This window comes from Aethalodelphis obliquidens, unplaced genomic scaffold, assembly GCF_003676395.1.
Source record: "Aethalodelphis obliquidens isolate GAN/ISIS:26980383/991018 unplaced genomic scaffold, ASM367639v1 scaffold91, whole genome shotgun sequence".
Taxonomy (NCBI): Eukaryota; Metazoa; Chordata; class Mammalia; order Artiodactyla; family Delphinidae; genus Aethalodelphis; species Aethalodelphis obliquidens.
In genome coordinates, this window is record NW_020838035.1 from 1,392,880 (window position 1) to 1,413,612 (window position 20,733).

General features: G+C 48.1%; 1 protein-coding gene across 1 annotated transcript in view; it reads right to left on the minus strand.

The window, feature by feature from the left end:
- Nucleotides 1-20,733, minus strand: part of DHRSX (dehydrogenase/reductase X-linked) — a 202,961-nt gene that overhangs the window by 144,204 nt on the left and 38,024 nt on the right. The gene's annotated exons all lie outside the window — the stretch shown is intronic.

The window sequence follows — 20,733 nt, forward strand, 5'->3', positions numbered from 1 at the left end:
CCAGACGTCTCAGATCAAGGTGTGGGCAGGGCTGGTTCCTTCCGGAGCCTCCAGGGGAGAATCTGTTGTAGGTTCCTCTCCAGATTCTGGGGCTGCCGACCATCCTTGCTGGTCCTTGGCTTGTAGACACATCTCTCCAATCTCTGCTGCATCGTCACATGGCTTCTCCTCTCAGTGTCTCTCTGTGTCTTCTCTTCTTATAATGACACCAGTTATACTGGATTAAAGACCCACTCTCAGAACCTAAATGTCCATCGACAGAGGAATGGATGAAGAAGAGATGGTGTGTGTGTGTGTGTGTGTGTGCGTGTGTGTGTAAAAAGTTTATTAATTGCGTTCCTTGCAATAAATAAAATAACGGGAAGACTCCTGCCCTGGATCCCTATTTTGCAGTCACAACGTATGAAAACACTGTCTGCTACAAGGACCGCAGCATCCTGTACTTGGCAGAAAAGACTCTGAGCAAACTGAACCCACACCCCACAGAGTCAAGAGCCGTCGCCTTCGGATTATTTGCTTGGGGCAAAGACTGTGCCTGACACGCCGACTCCGGCATTACCAATCGAGGGGCAGTCGTCTTCCTGTTGCATTTTGCATCTGACCTTTCCCGTCTCATTGTTATGTGTTCAGATGATGGGATGGATTTTCAGATATCCTTGGGTCATCACCTTTCGTTCAACAGAAGTTTCCTGTGCCCTCATGCACTAAGACGTTTCTAAAGAACATGCAACTTGCCTTCCTCATTGGAAAATCCATCAAGCAGCCTGGCAGAAACTGATTAGGATAAACAGGGATGAGTGATTAACATGCTGGTAACAGGCGTGAGCTTCTAGACAATGGATTATATCAAGGACTTTTTTTTTTTTTTCCTGCTGCGTTGGGTCTTCGTTGCTGTGCACGGGCTTTCTCTAGTTGCAGCAAGCAGGGCTACTCTTTGTTGCGGTGCGCGGGCTTCTCGTGGTGGCTTCTCTTCTTGCAGAACACGGGCTCTAGACACACGGGCTTCAGTAGTTGTGGCACACAGGCTCAGTAGTTGTGCACACGGGCTTAGTTGCTCCGCGGCATGTGGGATCTTCCCGGACCAGGGATTGAACCCATGTCCCCTGCATTGGCAGGAGGGTTCTTGACCACTGCACCACCAGGGAAGCCCCAGTATATCAAGAACGTTTGAGAAGAGCTGCCTGTTCTTCTCCTTGTTTGGGGCCTGCAGTAAGTGCTGCACTTTCCTTCACCACAACACCGTGTCAGGAGGTTGGCTTTATTGCCCATGGGCGAGTGGACCAAAGTTTGGTTCAGTAGCAGGAGAATCAGGGGGTGCCCAATTCAGAGCATCTAAAAGCCACAAGAGTAGCAGACAAAGAATGGGTGTGAATGACGGAGGGGCACAACGGGTGAAAGCAAAATCGGCATCAGTGTCTTTCCCCCACGACACCATATGTGCCTTAGAAGTAGAGGGCTGAGTCATGAAACATCTCTGTTATGCCCAGGTCAAGCCCCAGCTTTGCAGCTGCCCACAGGCAAAGGGAAGCAACCAAGGTGCCAAGCATGATGGGACTTCTGGAAAGTTCCAGCCTGACGGGTGCATGATTAGGTTAAGAGCCCGGTTGTGCAAATTTGGAGGGATGACAGGTGGCTGACACCTGCCCAGCTCCATGGGCAAGTCAGCCTGATGGAGAAGTGTCACCATGCTTCTGGGATGGCCAACGGCATCGCCTTTGAGGGCAGAACGTGGACCAGGGGATACACGAAGAGGTCCTGTGGGCCCTCCCAGACTCAACAGGCTTAATTAAAATACTCAGAAACACAACCCCTGCTCCCTAGAGAAGCGTTCTTTGGGTTCCATCAACCACAGTCTCTGTTTGGCTGAGCAAGGAAGCTGAATGCAGGCAGGACCCGAGAGTCTGCAGGCGTGAGGGCTGCCATCAGCCGGGGAAGGCGGGTGGGGAGGAATACGTCGGATGTGGCCGGCTTCCCTAGGCTCCCGGGAGGAGCTGGCAGCAGGGGAAGGGACTCCGACGAAGGGGCCACGCAATAGTCTGTGGACCATTGAGTAGAGCAAGGATGTTTCCACGAAGAGTGGACCTCATGAATTATCCCGAGAATGTGTCTGTCATTACCTTCGCATGGTACCACGGCAGTCACATCCCGAATTAAAGCATCAGTGAGGAGATGCGCGGACTAGAAATGTGGCTAACAGATGTGGGCAAAGTTTCTTTCCCTGTCAAACACTTTCCATGAGGGGCGGGAAGGGAGGTCTGACAGGAGGTATTTGCTTATCAGAATTCACGTAATTCAGATTTGGACAAAACAGGACTCAGAAAAGACAAGAGCAACCATCCCCCCCCGCATCCCTCTGCAACCTTCAGATTGTTCTTTTCCGAACAGAATAAGGAGAAAATTGATTTTCTCTGACTTACATTTCCTGGGCGGAAGTGTCCTGTCTCAGTGCCCATGTACCCAGTGCAAAAGTTATCTGGGATGCAATTGATTTCATTGAGAAAGGGCTTTCAAAGTACGTATTTTATGTCATGAAAATTCCAGCCGTAGGAAGAATGGAGAGGTAAGGTTACAACTGCGGTTCTAATATAAGAAAATTAAGAAGTAGTGGGGGAGTTTCTTTTTTTATGTTGTCCTGAAAGATGTATTTTAATCAACGCAAAGCATAGCCAGCTACCATGTGACCAGGAATATGTCTGATAAATGCTCTATGCAAAAGCAAGGCTGAAAAGTGACAAAAGCGATATGAGATAAAATTTCTTACCAGCAACGTCCTTATCGAGGGACAAAGGTATCGATGAAATGAAGACACACATGAATTAATTCATTTCTGGGGATATCAGAGGAAAAGACTGTTCTCTCAGTTGAGCAAAAGCTGCAACATTTCAGCTCAGGAGAGAAGAGGCAAAAATTGAGGAAATACCATATCGTAGGTCAAAGAGACAGCTCAAATGAGCTTCTCCTGACATCCCTTCTGACAATTAAATTAAATATGATACCATCACAGGACACGGTGAAGCCGCAGAATTAATGAGTCTCTCCTGTAACACAGCGGAAAAAGCATATCGTAGAGGAGAGACACAAATGAGATAGGACCAGCAGCTGGCTGGTCATCCCCAGGACGCCCATTAATGCCTCTGGGCATCCCCTCCAAAATTCTGTGACTTCCTGTGCGAGTAACTACAGTGGACAAGAGAGCCGTAATCACCACCATCATCATCACCATCACCATCATCACCGTCATCATCAACATCATCATTCTATTATCACCACCATCACCACCATCATCACCATCACCATCGACATCATCATTCTATTATCACCACCATCACCACCATCATCACCATCACCACGATCGTTATCAACGCTCATCACCACCATCACTGTCACCATCATTGTCATGACATCTGCCATTCACTGAGATCCCACAAAGTACAAGACGTTCTCCACCCTGCATTCTTCTGGCCAGCACATTTTTTGTGTGTCCACGATGCGCCAGGGACCATGCAGAGGACTAGGAAATTGGTGACACAGTTACACAAACCACAGTACAATGTGTGAGGTGGGCGAGGTGGAAGAGGGTCAGGGAAAAAGGAGTGGAGGCACCTGGGTTTAGGACACCTCCTTCAGGGTCTGCTGTGGAGGCTGAGAAGTGTAGGGTGAGTAGGTCAACAGCAGGAGGAGAGAGCTCAGGTTCAAGTCTAGAGCTGGTGGGAGGAAGCATGGAGGGGCTCCACCCGTAGGGGTTTAAGCAGCTAAGTCAACAGCTTGGGCAGCCCAGAAATGGGAGGCCAGCCAGGAGGATGGGTTATGGACCAGGTAGCGAACAGGTGGAGTAGTGGCAGGAGCACAGAAAAAGAAGTGAATGCTTTGGAGAGATGTTTAGGAGGAAGACACAGCGCTCAGCTACTGGCTGCAGAAAGAGGACTGATGAGGAGCAAAACCCACCAGGGAAAGCCCGGCGTCTAGCCTCCAGCTGGGAGGTGGCGGCACCACTGACCAAATCAGGGACAAGGAAGACGTCGCGTCCAGCCCTGAATGTGCTGCGTGGGCACAGAGGTCTAGCTGGCAGGAGTTTCCGAGAAAACTGCATCAGGGAGAATCAGCACCATGGGTGTGCATGCAATGCCCGGGAGAGGGGTGCTGTGTGAGATGCTAGGGTGACACACAAAGGGGTCCGGCATGAAAGGGGCAGTAAAGAAAGAGGAAACTGCACAGGAGGGTGGGAAAGCAGACAGAGCATCGTGCGAGGGGACGAAAGCGGATCTTTTAACGTAGCTGCTTTAAGGACGGTGCTTACAGCGTTTATCACAATTTTGCTAACTCAGACAAGTGCACTGTTACTTGATTAACCTTCCTCTCCAGCTATAATATAAACTCCATGCAAGCAAGAACCAAACTTATCTGATTATCTTCGAAAATAATTCAGTTGTCAAGTGCCCGCTCAGCGCCAGCAGCGGCTAAGGCTTGGGAACGTCCCCCAAGAACCAGCCAAATGGCTCTGGTGCTGGCTGGTGGCTGCTTCCAATTCTTTCAGAGATTCTGAAATTCTTTCATAATTCTTTACGGTTCAATTATGAGGTCATAACGGTCTCATACCAATCATGAGGTGGAGGGAGGGATAAATTAGAAATTTGGGAGTAACATATACTATACATATAATAGATAAACAGCAAGGACCTACTGTAGAGCGCAGGGAACTATACTCAGTATCTCATAATAACCCATAATGGAAAAGAATCTGAAAAAGAATCTATATATGTGTGTATAGAGAGAGAGAAAACGGAATCACTTTGCTGTACCCCTGAAACTAACACAACATTGTAAATCAACGATACTTCAATTTAAAAAAGTAACAAATAAATGTATAAGAGAAGAAGAAAAAAGACTGTAGCATATGGGCCACAGTCCTTTCCCCATGACCACAGCAGACATCACCAATCAATCACAGTCTCCCTTGCTGAAGCATCGTTCTCATCTCACAGTATCAGGCAGCCAGAACCAATCAACCAGCCTCAGGCCTGGAAACTCACTTGTTATCCATTCAATTCATGCTTCAGGTGTAGACAGACCACCTGCCACCCTTCCAGCTGCTGCTACAAAATTAATTTCTTCAGAAGTTTAGTAATGAATGGATAGTAAATGATCCTGAATGCTTTACTGTTATCTTCTGAGAGAAATACGATTTCTTCTGTGAGGAAGTGAAGATGTAATCATGTCAGAGGGTATTTTTTAACCTGGGAGTCTATTCAGTAGCTAGAGTTAAGCTAAGCATTCTGTCTCTAGGTTAGTAAGCAAGTTGAGCTATAACTTTGCTTTGGAAATTACACAGTTAGGAAGAAAAGTGTATGTAACACATAAAGTAAGCTTGGTGGCCATGACCCCTTTGAACGCTACAGATCAAGAGCTGGGAAACATTCTGCACAAAGGGCCAAGGAGTAAACACTTTTGGCTTTGTGGGCCATACAGTCTCTTCTCTGAGTCTTCACTCTGAGAACAGAGTAACTCAGACTCTTCAACAGAGTCTTCACTCTGTTGACCTCGGGCAAACACAGCTACAGACAGTAAGTAAATGAATGGGTGTGGCTGTTTCAATAAAACTTTATTTGCCAAAAAAAGGCAGAGGGCCAGATTTAGCTCAGGGTCTGAAGCTTGCAGATCCTTGATCTCCATCATCCTTGGAGGTTTGGAAAGAGTACTTAGGAACTTTACTACAGGCAGCAGCCTTTTGGGGGAGAGTTGTGACTTCTGGTCTTTCAACGTGTCGCTGATCTGTGTGTGATCTCCAATACTATTTGCATCAATCTGGGAAAATCCCGTTTTGAGGAGTGAGACATCCTTTTGCAACAGATAATCAAAGAGTACTGCCCAGAGTCGAGAATAAATTCCCTTTTGTCCGAACGTAAACCCTATTTTTATTGGGTGATATTTTCCCTTTCTCATTCCAAGGCCACACTAATTTGCTCCTGCATCTTGTGAGATGAAAGATGAACAACTGTTTGCTGGGTGATTATCCATTCATTAGTTTTTGAAGGAAACTATTACTGATTTGGTTTGTGGCTTCTCTGCTCTTCCCACTTGGGGCTTTATTTCTGCGCACTATGAGTACGTTCATATTCGTGCTTCCTAATTTTTACTTCACGCCCTGGGTGCCCAGCCATAATTTTGTTTTTTCATTTCATACGAGTACGAGAGCCTAGAGCAACATAAATTCTCTTCGTATTTTGGCTGTATCCCAGAGATGGTGACGCCCTGCATTTCCATTTCAAATATAAAATATTTTGTTACTGGCTATGAATCCCCTGTCGACATGCTTTACAAGGGGAGCTTTCGAAAATTAATGTGAGTTTGGGCCTTTGGAAATTCCACTTTGAATCAGAAGCATTAAAGGTTAAAAGGGGGCTCCTGCCACCTGTCCGCTGAGGCACCAAGGTTACAGACAAACGGATGGGAAATGGGCAGCACCCCAAGTGTAGAAGCTCGCAGAGGAAATGCTGGGGGGTGAGAGGACGGGGCGCCCAACTCTGGGACCTCAGCCAGACCCAGGACGTGCAAAGGGGCCGGCCTAGGGGTTGGGGTGAGTCACGGAGGAAACCTGTGTGGAGAAACCTGAATCTGAAACCTGAATCTTGTTACCTGCAGGGGCAGCCGTACAGCATAGGTGCTGGCTCCCTCCCAAAGAAGTCCGTGGCCACGACCACAGGACAGGGGTGTCTCCACGGGGGCTGGTCGTCCTCCCAGGGCTGCTGGGGGTGACAAGTCTTGTGGAGAACACCGGAGTTCGAGTCCTAGGGGGTCATCCTTGGTTCTACTCAAAGAGGTCACCAGGATGAGCCCAGGGACCCCAGAGGCAAGAGGCTGGTGGTTACAAAAACACATCCAGGTCCAGAAACTTTCCATCATCCCCAACTGAGACTCTGCCCCCATTCAAAACTCACTCCCCGTCTCCTGCCCACACCCCCCAGCCCCTGACACCCACCGTCCTACTTTCTGTCTTTATGAATCTCACTCCTCTAGGGACCTCACAGAAGTGGAACCTTCAGAATTTGTCCTTCGCGTCTGCCTTATTTCACTGAGCATCACAAGCTCAAGATTCACCCACGTGGTAGCAGGTGTCACAATTCACTTCCTTGGGGCTTCCCTGGTGGCGCAGTGGTTGAGAGTCCGCCTGCCGATGCAGGGGACACGGGTTCGAGCCCCGGTCCGGGAAGATCCCACGTGCCGCGGAGCAACTAAGCCCTCCCTGAGAAACGGATGACGATGATGCTTCTGCAAATCTCTAGTCGTGGGGAACGAGGTCAGTGTCGTGGTCGCAGGCCTCAGCTTGCCCTGAAAAAGCAGCGGCATCTTCCTGGGACTTTCCCTCCCACCTCCCGGCCAGGTCAGGTGGAAACCCTGTCTCCCCACTCAGCAGACGTGATCCCCGGCTTTGCCCAAAACAAAAATGGTCAACAGGCTCTCAAGGGCAGCTCCCAGGCCACGTCCCCTCTCTGGAGGCACAAGGGGGGTCCAGAGTGTGAGAAACAGAGCCAACAGACCCCCTCCACTCTGTTTCCGCCGGGCCATCACTGCTGAAGCTACGGCCACGTCCAGGGCAGTCGATCCATCACGGAACAGACGCAGGCGTGGGCCGAACACACCTGGCGCTGGACCGTGGCCAGGAGCTGTCGGGACGCATGTTTCTGCCCTGGGCTCGGATGCACGTGGTGCCTCTGTCTTCGGGGCAGGAGCAGGTCCCCGCGGGACAGGCTTGGCGTGGCCTTTGGGGGCCCCTCACCGGCCGCCCGAACGCGGTTTCACAGACAGAACGTTTCCAGAAAGCAGCCAGGAGGTGGAGCTCTTTTTTTTTTTTGTCTTTGGACCACACTTGTTATCTCTTCTCTCGTTACATAGCCTGCCCGAGGGATGCACGGCTAAAACCACACCATCATCTTCCGGGTAATTAACCTGTACAACAAGCCACGCCCCCGTTACGGGGGGCGGGGGGAATTGGGAAAGGGTCCCCCAACTGCCATATCCGCAGAGCTGAGGATGCGCTATCAGTCATCCGGCCGCTCCCGGCTGTTCCAAACCCCGGCCCTAAGTGGTCCCGCCGGTCGGCGGGCAGGGGTCGCCTCCGTGAGGCCCCCCGACGGAAGACGAGAGAGAGGAAACAGGCTCAGAGAGCAGAAGACGCCTCCAGGTGGGAACACAGGTGGGTGCAGCGGCTGAATACCCGGCGACCTCCAGCCCAGGCGGGGATGTACCAAGTCTTGGCCGTCCAATCGGACCACCGCCAACCTCTTCCCTCTAAGCCTCACCCTCACCCTGACCTTCCTTTGGGGGCAACCTAACAGCTGCCGTTTTCAAACACTGAACACGCGGGGCTTCCCTGGTGGCGCAGTGGTTGAGAGTCCGCCTGCCGATGCAGGGCACACGGGTTCGTGCCCCGGTCCGGGATGATCCCACATGCCGCGGAGCGACTGGGCCAGTGAGCCACAATTACTGAGCCTGCGTGTCTGGAGCCTGTGCTCCGCAACAAGAGAGGCCGCGATAGTGAGAGGCCCGCGCACCGCGATGAAGAGTGGCCCCCGCTCGCTGCAACTGGAGAAAGCCCTCACGCAGAAACGAAGACCCAACACAGCCAAAATAAATAAATAAGTTTAAAAATAAATAAATAAATAACTATTCCTGTTCTCTGTTTAAAAAAATAAATAAAAATAAAAAACTGAAGACAGTGTACCCTGCAACTCCCTCTCCTCTGGGTACACCACCTACCGCCCAGCGCTGTATGCGGTCGGGCTTGCCCATGAGCATTTAAAATCCTTAGGGGGAATTTTGTCCTTTATAAAAATAGGTATTCGGTGCTAAAAAGAAAGGAGCTCTGAAGCCATGAAAAGACAGGGAAGAACCTTAAATGCATATGACTGAGTAAAAGAAGCCCATCTGAAAGGGCTACAGACTGTGTGATTCCAACTCTATGACTTTCTGGAAAAGGCAAAACTGTGGAGACAGTCAAAGGATCGGTGCTAAAAAAAAACAAATTAAAATACATACAAAAATAAAAGGATCAGTGGTTGCCAGGGATTGGAGGGATAAACAGGCAGAACATAGAGGGTTTTCAGGGCAGTGAAACTACCCTGTACGCTACTATAATGGTGGATACACGTCATTATACATTGGTCCAGACCCGTAGAACGTATAACACCAAGCGTGACCCCAATGTAAACTATGGACCTTAGTTAGTAATGTGTGCATACTGGTTCATCAGTGGTAACAGATGTGGTGTATTCCTGCAAGATGTTAATAACAGATGAAACTGTGGGGCAGGTATTGGGAATTCCCTGTATTTTGTCCTCAATTTTCTGTAAACGTTAAACTGTACTAAACACTAAAGTGTAGCAATTTAAAAAATAACAGTAACATATAGAGAGAGAAAGGGGTTTAGACATACCTGCCAGGTGAGCAGATCCTGCATGGTGACCCCTCAAACCACCACTGGGTACAAAGAAAGAATGTGCCTTCCAGGAGACAGGGCTTTTTACGACTCGTTTCCCTCAAGGAATCCTAACGTCTTCTCACGTTTAATTTTACAAGCAGGTGATCCATGGCATTCGCTCCAAATGGGAAGGGTCGTTGTATAGGGCGAGGTTCCCAGTGACAGGTCCACCCCTGGAAAACCTACGCTGGGAAGCCAGCTCTACGGCGGGACATTTAGGAAACGCGTGCCATCACGGGTTGCCCTGTGCTCCCTTCAGCAGGTCTCTGATGTGGATACGTGAAAAGGCGTCATCAATCAGGTACTCGAAACAGGAACACCCTGAGGACAAGTCAGGGCCGGCGTCTGACGGGCGGGCAGAAGCCCACGCCTGGGATGGTGATTACGCAAATGCCAAGGAAGGAGCGTACCAAGCCCTGAAAACTCCCCGAGCTGCGCCCTCCCCGTCCACGCCCAGGCTTATCTGCAGGCATGGGGAGGAGGAGTGATGCAAACGTGAGGCTGGAAAAAGACAAGGGCTGAATCAACTCCAAAGTGTAACCGGCCAAGTCCTGGAAGGGGAATTCCAGGTAAGGAGGTCAGCTCAGGACACACAGAGCTGGGCGGCCTGATTACCCAGACAGAGAGATGTCTCCACCTGGAGCTCCAAGACCTTGCAATACCTGCATCCCTCGGCACACGGCATCCCTGCCAGTCCCCCGCAGGCCAAACGGCGTCACCCAGTGGCCAAACCATCACCCAGATGAATAGCTCTACATGGAAACACACAGTGGAGGACAAGGGCAAGTGGTCCACTCGTGGTGGCCGTGATCAGTGCCACATTCCTGGAGAGCTGTTCGGCAACCTGCATTCAACGCCTTTGACTCCTCATGCAACGTATCAGAAGGCACTGGGGGAAGACTAAGTAAGTGTTTAAGATACAAAGACAAGGGCACCGAACACACGGGGCAACGAAACACAAGCCATCGATGAGAAATGAGGCAAACACCCTGGGATATCCTGACAACAGAAGCGAACGTAGCCATACAAATAAGGACTTCTCTTTATTACAAAGGAAGACGCCCAACTAGACAGAACCTGGAAGAGTTTGTTCATGGATATGTACCTATAACGGGTAGATACACACAACCCAGGTGGCAGCTGCAGTTCTGCTTCCTCACGGGCTCATGTTCTGGGTTTGAAGGAGCCGTACCTTCCCATGGGCTGTGGAGGCCCTAGAGCCCTCCCCAGCCCTCGGTACTCTCAGGGGTCTTGGGGCACATGCGGTTCCTTCTGCTGCATTCTTGTCGCTATGAAAATAACAGGAAGGGTTCTAACCCCGCCATGTTTCTCCTGCCTCCACTGTGTCCCACTGACAGAGGCGTGACTACAATGTACAAGCCAGGGTCCCTGCGAGACCCTGGGCCAGCAACACCCACCCAACTCCCATCTGTTGAGATGCTTGAGCTGCTTTCTGTCTTTCTCCACCCGCCTCTCTCTTTCTGTTTCCCTGCCTTCTCCATCTCTCCCCATCTCCAAGGGTTGCTCTATTTCTGGGTTCCTTCCAGGACTCTGAGTTCAGATTCAAATTGTCCACTTATTAACGGCATGATGTTAAGAGGCTTCCCGAAACTCTTTGTGCCCTGGTTTCCTCACTTGTAAAAAGGGAATAGTGATAATAACTCCTTCCTAGGAGAGGACCATGTGAATCCATACACGTAAAGCATTTAAAACAATACCCGCTACAGAGCAAGTACCCAACACGATGCAGCTGTGTACGCTAATGATCATCATTTCTAACAAAAGGCGGTTTGGTTATATGTGATCATCATATATGCAGCTCTAATGATCATCATTTCTAACAAAAGGCGGTTTGGTTATCTGTTTTGCTGAAGCTCGTTATTCTAACTTCAGTAGCTTATTAAAGAGGGGCTACCAAAAAAAAAAAAGAGGGGCTACACATTCTGGTTTGCCACAGACCATTCTCATTTATCTTTTTTGGGGGGCGGGGGCGGTACCCTGAGGGTACTTCTCAAATTTCAACATGCAGGGATGCAGACCTCAAAGAGAAAGTGACAACTGGTTGGGCTGAGGAGTCAAAGGTCAGAGTCTGGGGCCCCTAGGGCAGCTGGAATGGAGGCGCAGAATCCTCAATGAAAGGCCACAGGGGCGGGAGCTGAAAATTCCGAGTAGAAAATCCCTTCGAAACCTCAGCAGACTAGTGAACTGCAGAAACACGGCAAGATACCAAGGAGTTCAGGGGCAAACTGCAGCTGGAAGGTTGAAAGATGTGAGCGGAGAAATTTCAGCCACTGCCTGGTGCTGGGGAGACAGGATGACACTTGCATCTTGCGAAGTTGCAGGGGCTCAGTGAACAGCTCAGAGTCTCACCTGAATCCTGAGATGGGCTACGTCTTAGAACAAAGGATTGAGATTGAGAGCGCCGTATCTTAAGATTGAGAGGTCCATCCAAGGCCCAAGGGCAGAACTGAAATAGACTCATCATGACAAGACGTGAAGCCAAGGTAACCCACCAGTGATATCACTGTCTGCTACAAAGCTCAACATTCTTAGAGGAAGATAACAGAACGCAAAATCTCTACAGTGGATCAATCACAATGTCCAATACACACACAAAAATGACTAGACATGCAGAGAAATGGGAAAATGTCACCTGCTGTCAAGAAGGAGAAAAATCAATAGAAACAGACCCAGAGATGACGTAGCTGTTGGAATGAAGAGACAAGAACTTTCAGGTAACAATTATGAATTAAAGCATTTACAAGAAAAGATGGAGGTCAAGGGTAAAGAAAGGAAGAACGTCAGGAAAGACATGTAAACTAAAAATAACCAAATGGAAGTCCTAACACGGAAAAATACAGTTAGTTTTGAGGACAACAATAGTCCGAGGATGGGATTACAAGTGGACTGCACACAAATGAAAAACAATTTGGTGAACGTGAGGTAGTTCAATAGAAGTCATTCAAGCTACAGCACGAAGGAAGAAAAGGAAGTTGGACAAAATGAACGGAGCTCAATGAAAGGTCAGACGGTGCCACGAAACCTACCACATGCGTGATTGTGGACTGACAAGAAGGTGGAAAGAACAAAGCAGGAAACGCATTTGAAAAATAGTGGCTACAAATTGTTCAAATTTTATCAAAACTTCCTACCCCACGGCTACGGGGAGCTTTTTAAACCCAAGTAGGATAAACACGGGGAACCACACACAGGCGTGTTATCAAAATTCTGAAAACAAGTTCAAAAAAAAAAAAAAGAGGAAAGAAGGCACATTATATTCGGGAAATAATGATAATAATTATAGCTGATTATAGTTCCGCAACGGGAGAGGCCACAACAGTGAGAGGCCCGGTATCGCAAAAAAAAATAAACACAAATAATTATAGCTGATTTCCTATCTGAAACAATGAAGGCCAGAAGGCCAGGTCACAACAACTTTAATATCCTGGGGGTAGGGCAGTGTTTTCAACCCAGAACTCTACGTGCGTGGAAAACTGCTCTCACGAATGAAGGCGGAATAATGCTACCCGCAAACACTTAGGACCATGTGAATCTCCCACCCTGCTCTGAGGAGACAGTGAAATTTTCCTCTTCAGGAAAAGGTTTTAAAACGAAACCTGCAATAAGTGAAAATAAATATTTACCTTCAAGGCACTACAGTACCTTACGGAGCCTCCAAATATCTGTTAGAAAGTGGATTGAAGCGATTTCTAACAGGCTAACGTCACGGGCTCTGCACACCCCAAACCACGCATCACGGAGATAGTAACACGGAGAGGACCACAGATGTGTGCAGAGCTGGGCACGGGCTGTTCTCATCAGAATCTTGACAACAATTTCAGAGGCAACGTCCTTTTCACTGAAGGAGAAGCTCCTTCCCGGAAACATTAACCTCTGGGTCTCATTTAAGTGTTTCAAATATCATTACATAATCCTCCAAGTGTTATTTTTTTAAAAAACCTTTCTTACTATATGTTTATCTTCTATAACAACTAAGGACGACTTCATTTCCCCCAGGAGGAAACATATCATGGAAGTAACATTTCCAGAATAACTTTTAGAGACGGTCACGCGAGCAGGTTCTCTAATTACCAAGTTTAAAAGCACGGAGCGCCTTGAGGTGTGTTAGAAGGGAACGGTCAAAATGAATTTCCTCGGCGATGATTCCTCCCCACAAATGAAAAGAGGAGAAACACGGCACAGGATAACAGGACAATGCAGGAGGGAGTGAAAATATTGCATAAATTGTTGGTGGGGGAAATAGAACTTTGGATGCACGATGAGAATGAAAATTCTTCCCTGTGGGTTTTTTCTTCTATTATTATTCCTGTAAGTGTGTATAGACGAGCTAAGGAAACTAGGCAGACAATCGCCTCCCTCATGGAAGTCACCTTGACGGCGCTTCCAAAGGTTAACATTAATCATTCCCGAGCCTGAGAAATGAAGAGCCCTTCACAGGAAGAACACGGTGTGAGCAGTAATAACATTAAATGTTCACAAAGGGCTGTGCTGCGCCTTCGTCCCTTCAGAAAAGACACGATGACCTTCTAAACTTCCTTTTTTTTTCTTTGTTAATAGAATTGACTCGCCGAATGCCATTTTTTTTTAATTGCAGTAGAGTTGATTTACAATGTTGTGTTGGTTTCACAGCAAAGCAATTCAGTTACACGTACACATGCATCTATTCCTTTTCAAATTCTTTTCCCATGATAGGTTATTACGAGATATTCAGTAGAGTTCCCTGTGCTCTACAGTGGGTCCTTGTTGGTTATCTATTTTATATATAGTAGTGTGTATATGTTAATCCCCAACTCCTAATTTATCCTGCCCCCCTTTCCCCTTTGGTAACCATACGTTTGTTTTCTATGTCTGTGAGTCTGTTTCTGTTTTGTAAATAAGTTCATTTACATCATATTTCAGATTCCACATATAAGTGCTATCGTATGATATATGTCTGTCTCTGTCTGGCTTACTTCACTTTGTATGATCATCTCTAGGTCCCTCCAAGTTGCTGCCAATGGCATGATTTCTTTCTTTTTATGGCTGAGTAGTATTCCACTGTATATATGTGCCACATCTTCTTTATCCATTCATCTGTTGATGGACAGTTAGGTTGCTTCCATGTCTTGGCTATTGTATATAAATAGTGCTACAATGAACATTGGGGCGCATGTATCTGTTCAACTTATGGTTTTCTCCAGGCATTGTTAAACCTTCTAATTGCCCACAGGAAATCATCTGTCTGTATGAACACCTGTCTAGTGTCTGTCTATCCAGGCATGCCTGCTCACTGGCTAGCTCAGGACACCAAGTTAAAGATGAAAGGGGGACATTCCACAGAATTCCTGGCCAGCACTCTGCAAAACTGTCAAGGTCATCAAAAAACAAAAAACAAAAAACACGGAGAGTCTAAAACATGATCACAGCCAAGAGGAGCCTAAAGAGATGGGACAACTAGATATTACCGTAGCATCCTGTGTGGGATCCTGGGATGGAAGAAAGGCATTAGGTAAAAACTAAGGAAATTCGGAAAAAACATAAGGTCTTTAGTCAGGGATCATAGACCAATAAGGTGCTTTCACTGTGAGACACGAACTTAACACAAGATATTAAGGATGGAGAGAACTATAGACATAGGGTATGTGGGGACTCGGGAACCTTCACAGCTCTTCTGTAATCTAGAACTGTTCCAAAATTAAAAGTCCATTTTTTTCAAAATCCACTTATTAAATCATTCACCATCACGTCACAACTGTCAGAGAGGCTGTCATCAAAAAGACCACAAATAACAAATGCTGGAGAGGGCGTGGAGAAGAGGGAGCCCTCCTGCACTGTGGCTGGGAATGTAAGTTGGTGCAGCCACTCTGGAGAACAGGACGGAGGGTCCTTAAAAGTAAAAAGAGAGCTACCATGTGACCCAGCCATCCCACTCCTGGGCATATACCCAGAGAAAACCATAATTCGAAAAGATACACGCACCCCAACGTTCATAACAGCACCGTTTACGCCAGCCAAGACACGGAAGCCACTTAAGTGTCCACAGACAGATGAATGGAGAAAGAAGATGTGGTGCATATATACACAGTGGGATACTGCTCAGCCATAAAAGAGAATGAAATCCTGCCATTGGCGGCAACATGGATGGACTTGGAGGGCACGATGCTAAATGAAGGAACTCAGACAGAGACAAATAGTCTATGATCTCACTTATATGTGGAATCTAAAAAATACAGCAAGCTAGTGAATATAACAAAAAAGAAGCAGACTCACAGATACAGAGGACAAACTAGTGGTTACCAGTGGGGAGAGGGAAGGGGGGAGGGGCAGGATAGGGGGAGGGGATTAAGAGGCACAAACGACTAGGTATAAAATAAATAAGTGACAAGGTTATGTTGTAGAACACAGGGAATATAGCCAATATTTTTCCATAACTATAAACGGAGTATAACCTTTACAGTTGTGAATCACTATACTGTACACGTGAAATATATAACACTGTACATCAACTGTACTTCAATTAAAAAAAATGAAAGGGGGAAAGAAAAGGATGCCTGTAGGAAACAGGAAACTGTCAATAAGGGCCATTTTAAGTTAAATCAAAAAGACAGGAGAAAACCATAATTTGAAAAGATACATGCACCCCAGTGTTCATAGCAACACTATTTACAATAGGCAGGACATGGAAGCAAACTAAGCGTCCATCAATAGATGAATGGATAAAGAAGATGTGGTACATGTATACAATGGAATACTACTCAGCCATAAAAAAGAACGAAATAATGTTATTTGCAGTGGCATGGATGGGCCTGGAGATTATCATACTAAGTGAAGTAAGTCAGCCAGAGAAAGACAAATATTATATGATATCGCTTGCATGTGGAATCTAAAAAATGGTACAAATGAACTTATTTACAAAACAGAAATAGAGTCACAGACGTAGGAAACAAACTTATGGTTACCATGGGAGAGAGGGGGGAAGGGATAAATTAGGAGACATATACACACCACTCTATATAAAATAGACAACCAACGAGGACCTACTGAACAGCCCAGGGAACTCTACTCAGTATCTCATAATACCCTATATGGGAAAAGAATCTGAAAAGGAATATATGTACAAAACTGAATCACTGTGCTGTATACCTGAAACTAACACGATATTGTAAATCAACTATACTTCAATAAAAAATGATACAGGGACTTCCGTGGTGGCCCAGTGGTAAAGAATCCACCTTACAACGCAGGGGACGCGGGTTTGATCCCTGGTCAGGGGAACTAAGGCCCCACATGCTGCGGGGCAACTAAGCCAGCACGCCGCAACTACTGAGCTCGCACGCCTCAACTAGAGAGCCCGCGTGCCACAAACTACAGAGCCCACACGCCACAACTAGAGAGAAGCCCGCGCGCCACAACGAAGAGCCTGCATGCTGCAACTCAGACCCGACGCAGCCAAAAATAAATAAATAAGTAATCAATAAATCTTTTTAAAAAATGATACAAATGAACTTATTAACAAAACAGAGTCACAGACATGGAAAACAAACTTACGGTTACCAAAGGGGAAAGGTGGCGGGGGGGGGGATAAATTAGGAGTCTGGGGTTAACACAGACACACTACTGTATACAAAATACATAACTAATAAGGACCTACTGTAGAGCACAGAGAACTCTGCTCGATATTCTGTCATAACCGAGAAAGGAGAACAATCTGAAAAGGAATCTATGTACATGTATAACTGAATCACCGTGCTATACACCTGAAACTAACACGATATACTTTAATTTAAAAGATTTTTTAAAAGAATAACGTTAAGAAAGGTGTAAAATTGTCCAGGAAGACACTGCTGACCGTGGAAAAGTGTGGAACAGTGACACAAAGCAAGGGATGCCTTTCTCCTTTTAAAAACAAAGAACAGACACCACATTTCCTAGGATTTGGGACTAGGGAATTCCCTCGTGGGTTGCGTGTGTCACTGTGAAATGGGCAAAGCAAAGTTTACCTGCCTGGAGTCCTTTTAAAAGTATTTAAATTATCTGTTTCCATTTGGGTTCATTTGAACGTTGTTATGCCATTTTGCTGTTTCTTTTTGTGGTGTTCGGGTTTTTATTGGTATTTGGGGGTGGGTTTTTTTTTTTTTTTTTTTTTTGGTAAATTAGCAAGACTATTTGCTCCAAATAAGAGAGCTTGCATCAGCACATAATTACTCAAGAACAATAAAGGTTTTGGTACCATGGATACATGGTGATAAGGTATGAAAAGTCTCTTCCCTGGAAATCTCTAGGTTGAGAAATGATTGATTCCTGAGACCATACTCGCGAATATATCGTTCCGAAAGCCAAACTAGTTATACACTGATAGGCAGGTATCCTCCCATCCCAGCCCCAAACATGACCTCAACTGACTGTGATGTCAAAGGCAGATGGTACAGCACAGAAAGCATTCAACGAAGAACTAAGAAAAAAGGGTCAGTACAGAGATGAGGGGGGAGGTAGGCTACAGAGAAATTCGGCATTTAGAAATAATTGTGTTAGGGAACTCTACTCAATACTCCGTAATAACCTATATAGGAAAAGAACCTGAAAAAGAATAGATACATGTATTATGTATAACTGAGTCACTTTGCTGTACAGAAGAAGCTAACACAACACTGTAAAGCAACTATACCACAATAAAAATTTCAAAAAGAAATAATTGTGTTCTCGACAGTCATCTGCTAGTCTCAGGCTATCTGCTGATTTGCTCCAAAAAAAAAGAGAAGAATCCAGAGAATCATGGAAGAGCCATAAGCGAGGAACAGGTGGGGCTCCCCCTGGCCAAGTGGGAAGCCAGGGGATGTGGGGACAAGACCCTCAGAGGCTGCAGCAGTCTGGACAGAAGCACCTCTGCAGGGCTGTGGGTTCCACTCCTGAGAGCATCCTGACCCCGACCGGGTCCGGCCGAGTCGGCAGGGAGCTAAACCAAGAGGAAGGGTGAGGGCCGACCGACGGCCACCGATGCACAGGGAGACCCAGTGTCCCCACCGGCGCTGCCCTTGCACAGCGGGTCCCCGGCACAGGGAGTGCCCCTCTTCCCCCGGGACTGGCTGGACCTTGGCTTGGGGGAATCCCGAGGCTGGATGCGAATTCAGCAACGACAGTTCGAGGACCACCACCAAACCATCCTCCTCTGGCCAGTCTCAGCATCTCCCACCTGTCCCGTGGACCCCTCCAGGCGTGCACGGGCTGCGGTGTCCACGGACCGACTTCCAAGTGCCAGGCTTCTGGTGTCAAATACAGACAGCGCTGCCTTCACGTCTGGTTCAACGCACACGAGGAATTTTAAAAGGTGCGTGTGCGTGTGTCATCAAGGGTTCACTCCCTCACTGGACCAGCCCCCGTGGGAGTGGCCACGCTCACCCTGGCTCAGACCATATCCCTGCTGCAGACCTCAGGGGTCACTCAGCTTGTGTCCAGACACCTCCCTGGCCCCCATGTCCCCTCCCAGGCCAGGGGGAACCTGAGCTTCCCTGAGCGCTGCCAGCTTCTGGGCAAGGGCAGCTCCAAGCAACACCAGGACCAGCGCAGGGCTGCTACCCACCAAGGACGCCCAGCCTCGCCCTTTCCATAAACATGGATGCCCGAGGAGGGGGCTGCCAGCAAGTGGGGTGCAGGCAGGCTGGGGTTTGGGGCTTGTGCAGACCCCTGGGCTCTCTCTGCTGTCAGCGTGCACCCGACTGACTGTCCGCCCCGACGACTACTTCTCCCAGATGCAAATTTCATAGATCTACTTGGTGTCACTTGCTAGAAATGAAGACACAGGAGCAGACACAGCCGAGGCTCTGTCACCAGCCTTGACCAGAGGGACGTTGACATCACCGTCCTGGGTGATCAGGAATCACCACCCTGCCCAGCGCAGGCCCTGGGGGCCTCCCCTCCAGCACAGAGCTGCTACGGAGGCGTTTTCCCTTTAATCCGTGAGCTTTCTGCACAAACCGTGAGTCGCAGCGTACAAAGCTGATGCCACCAGGAAACTGTCTAAAGATGTTCTAGAACGTTCTTTCCTGCCATCAATCAGGGCTACGGATTACAGCTCTGTCAGAACACATGAGGCTCTTAAACGTTTTACGGAAGCACACGTAGCCCCAGATGAACCCCGGCACCTTGACTGGTTAGGGCTGTAACACGAGCGAGTTTGGGTGAATTGTTTTTTCATCCTTTCCAGAGGTTTTTCAGGTCATGAAAAGAAGCCCACGCTTTGGCAGTTCTCACGAGGCTCCTCTTTTGGTCTGGAAATTATGGTTTCGTGCGGTCACGACAGCAGCGATTCTTAAACTTGAGGGGGGCAGGAGGATTCCCGGGGAGGGCGTGGGAAAATGCAGGTTCCCGGCCCCGCCTGCAGAAGTTTCCATGCTCAGGGCTGAAAATCAGCACTTCTAACCACCTGCCCCTGGTGACGCTACTGCTAGAGGCCCGGGAAATACACACTGGCTGGAAACCAAGGCGTTGGAGAGAGAGGCCCCCTGAGCCACTGCAAACTAGGGACGGGGTAGGAAACTACCCCATGTGACACGATCAGCTGTCGCAACAGTGGACCACTTCTGCCCCGGGGCAGGCGAGGGAGAGAAGCAGCGCCTCCGTCTGCAGGAGCTGCCTGGTGTTGCAGGAGAGCTGCGGAAGCCCCTCTGTGTTCTGTCTCAAGATCAAAGGCATCCTAGTAGATGCCTAATGAGAACCTGCCGTACAGCACAGGGAACTCCACTTCACGGTACAGCAGAAACTAACACAACATTGTAAAACAACTCTACCCCCATTAAAAAAAAAAAAAGGGGGAGGAAAGGAAAAGGATGAAAGACATCCTGCCACGAGGGCAGGGGAGACATTGGGAATGTCAGCACGCCCCAGCCTTGGGCAGAGGGCCGGACGGTCAACCTGGAACACCCACAAGTGGGAGTCTTGACACAAAGGGACAGATACGGCCTTACCCGTCCGTCCGGGGTTTTCATGTGTCTCTCGGGAATCGCCATCTGCCCACAGATGGGAATCCTCAGCTTCTGGGTGATGCTTGAAACACCCTGGCTCTGACGGCCAAGAACGTGACCTGCATGTGCTTTTTTTAAACATAAGGCACCAGGCTTGGGCTCAGAAAGCACCGGAGAGCGTTGGTGTCAGGAAAGATGTGAGGGCCGTGTGTGTATCCCCCGGGTTCAATAGGCAGAGGAGGCCCCGGGGGTGCACGACGGGGCAGCGCCGATCCCCGTGAGACCCGGCAGGTCCTGTTT